This window comes from Mus caroli, unplaced genomic scaffold, assembly GCF_978045245.1.
Source record: "Mus caroli unplaced genomic scaffold, Mus_caroli_1 scaffold_3, whole genome shotgun sequence".
NCBI lineage: Eukaryota > Metazoa > Chordata > Mammalia > Rodentia > Muridae > Mus > Mus caroli.
The window spans coordinates 9,476,656-9,480,102 of record NW_028227258.1 but is presented as its reverse complement, the minus strand read 5'-3'; the positions used below and the strand labels follow the sequence as shown (position 1 = coordinate 9,480,102).

The 3,447-nt window shown below is 39.9% G+C and overlaps 1 pseudogene; it reads right to left on the bottom strand.

The window, feature by feature from the left end:
* Positions 1-694: 694 nt before the first annotated feature.
* On the bottom strand, positions 695-1,646 carry LOC110291762 (transformer-2 protein homolog beta pseudogene; annotated as a pseudogene).
* Between the last annotated feature and the right edge of the window lie 1,801 nt (positions 1,647-3,447).

Here is a 3,447-nt window from a genome sequence, read left to right as displayed (position 1 = left end):
TCCATCTGTGGTGGACTGTGCTGCCACTTGCTGATAATTAATTGAAATACCATTATCTCCTTGTAACAGCCTTAAGAAACAACCCGTTAAAGGCATGCATCTGTAGCTCTTATTCCCTGCTATATATAATACTGACTACATAAAGGCCGACACATCCACATTAATGTAAGCATTAAGCATTTGCTGTATGGGAAGATTTTTGTTCTAATACTAGCAGTACAGAGTTACAGCGTATTTTTTTAACACTTAATCGCAGGTATATTGAATATGGCAAATGTCATGGACTCCTGAAAGAAAATTATTTTTATTTAACTTTTTACTTTTTTACTGATAACTTAAGAATGGTTCTGGTTAAGCATTGATATTTAGAAAGAAAAGTAAAAAATCAAACTTGTTTATTGTTGCTTTTTTGCCATCTGGTAGCATCTTACACACAGGCTTCCATCTTCAGAATACCCTGGCTTCAGTAGAAAAACCTTTTAAATGAAGATTTTTACAATAGAAACTTCTCAGCAGTCAAAATTTGGACTGTAAAAAAATACATGCAAAACATACTTTTCTGGAAACACTTAAATTTGAACAAAGCACCGAACTGCACAGATACAGAATGAAAACAGCATTTCAACTCCACCAAAAGTAGTCAGCATAAAAGGTGTAAAAGCCACCTAACTTCATAGGCACTGTTCACTTTTTAAACAGGAGACAATAGAAAATATTGTCCACAAACAATATCCCAGCTCTGTGGCAGGTTTCAGAAAGTCTTCAACTTCATGCTTTAGTAGCGACGAGGTGAGTAGGGTCGTGATGGAGAACGTGACCTGTATCCTCCACGACTGTAGTAAGAAGGTGACCGTCTTCTGTATATCTCATCCCTGTCTTGAGCTGCTCTCCACCCACCTCCTCCACCACCTCCTCCTCTGTATGATCTGCTGTAATAGTCATGCTGTCATCATACCCCCGTCATAGGCTCTGTCATAATAGTCTCGGCCGTGTGAACTGCCATAAGTGGGTCTCCCCATATAAATTCCTGGTGTTGAGGTATGGGGCCTTTTTGTTATAGAGAAATCGACTCTAATTCATCACCCATCAAGCTCCAGTCCATTGGCACGTTCTTTAGCTTCCTTGGCATCGTCTACATTTTCAAATATACAAAAAATACAAAATATACAAAGGCAAATCCTCTTGATTTGAATTGCTGGTCATATACAATAGACACATCAGCAATGGGGCCATATTTAGAGAACACTTCTCTTAGGTCTCTTTCTGTGGTGTATAAGCTCAACCCAAACACACCAAGACAACAGTTGGGGTCAGGATTTGCCCGGTTCCCAACACGATGCCTTCGTGTAGACCTGGGAGAATGGCTGTGGCTGTGGCGCCTGCGATAATCTCGGCTGTAAGACCTGCTCTGGGATCGTCTATGCGAGCTAGATCGTGATCGTGACCTTGTATAATGCCTTCTAGAACTTCTTCTGGATCTAGACCTAGATTCAGATCTGGACCTCGACTTTGATCTAGAACGTGTTGAGTCTTCCTTGGAGGGAGACCTTGCAGGTATATGCAGTGCAGATTTCCCGGATCCGTGTGCACTTCCACTTCGGGAAGCAGAATGGGATTCCGTAGTTCTGCTCGCCACTTTTGCTCATGACTCCGGGTCGCTGTCACGGCTACGGGCCTTCCCTGAAGCTGTCGAGCTCCCGCCTTCCTTACAGAGGCTCTACCGCAGCCTAGTGAAGCCACACTTTTGCGAGGAGCTCGAAGCCAACACACTCAGCACCACCTCCGCACCGGTCTAACTGTAGCTACAATTTCATTGAGAATCTTCAAATCTACACTGGTTCCTTCAGAAGGTGTCTGCATATCTCTATGGTCTGTAGGAAGCAAAACATTATCCCAAGTAAAACAAAGTATAAAACAGAATAGATGTATGGGACTGATAGATTATTTATCCCCAACCTCCCTGTCAAACAAACCAATTTAAACCAGATTAGAGTATATAGTATCTTATATAATATCTTAATCCTAAGGTCTGTGAGCTTTGGCTGGAATGCAGACATGCCTTTATTTCACACCTTTTAAGTTAAAATTATTTGTAGAAGGAAGCAACCACCTTTGAAAGTGAGATCTAATCAAAGAGTAAACAATATGATGAACCAGAAAAAAAATTGGCAGAATAAATCAGAGACAGGATATGTCCAACTCCCCGGAGAATAGCACATGAGATGCTATTTAAGAGCAGCACAGGGGCAGAGTCATTCAGTTGGGAGTCAGTGTAGTGAATTCAATGCTGTCGAGCTGACTTTTTTCCATGCAGCTCAACGCAGGTCAGCAAAGGCAGTTGAAGCTAGAGAATAAGAAGCAGCCACAAGATTAGAACAAATTGGCAGATTTAGTTTGAGGCCAAACAGAGTAATTTGGTGAGAAGCTGAGAGACAGCAGAATAAATCAGTTAGGTTGGAGAGGAGTTTGAGCCGGAATAGCCAGGCAGAGTTCAGAAATAACTAGAAAGGGTGAGCGTATTCAGCAGTAAGCCTCCAACATAATAATTACATCAGTCAAATAGAAGTTATTTTTAATGTTTTCTCTAATGTGTACATATTAACTTTTAAGGTTTCGTTGCATATGTCTTATTAATAATACTAACAGAGGTTAGCTAACTAATCAGGGATCAAAAGGGAGGTAAGGATCTTCCAAGAAAGGGGATACAGAATATCATGTTATAAGAGGTCAAAGGGAAACCATAATAGGAATAGATACTGGGGAGGAGGATGGAAAGACAGAGCAAAGGAAGAAATTTGTTGGGGGACTAATAACACTAGAATTATTTGAACATCTATATAGAATCCTTCTAGTTTAGAAACTTTCTAAAGTATATACAATTAAGTAATCTAAATTATTTAGCAGAACGGGATTCATTGTTTTTTAGTGATTGACCAAAGAGGATCTCTAAATTACCCATAATACTGCAGATTATTGAAAACCTATGGGGTAACCTGTGAACTGATGCCAAAACACCATTGTGCTAAAGATACCAAATATGTGTGACCTGGGGTCACTTAACTAGAAGTTTCAAAAATACTCAGTAGCATTCATAGTGCTCACAGATACTCTCCATGCTAAGGGAGGAGAAACAAGAATTCGTTCTCATTCAACTAATAACCTTGAAAAGTATAAATATATGAAAATATATGAAAACATATGAAAAGTGTAATGACCTGCTTGCCAGTTGTACCAATGGTACACTGGTCACAAGAATGTGATCGAGGAAACCAATCACTTTTTTTTTTTAAAGATTTTTTTAATTAGGTATTTTCTTTATTTACATTTCAAATGTTATCCCCTTTCCTTATTTCCTCTCCAGAAATCCCCTATCCCACCTATTACCCCTCCCTATGCTCACCACTCCTGCTTCCCTGTCCTAGCATTCCCCTACACTGGGGTATCCAG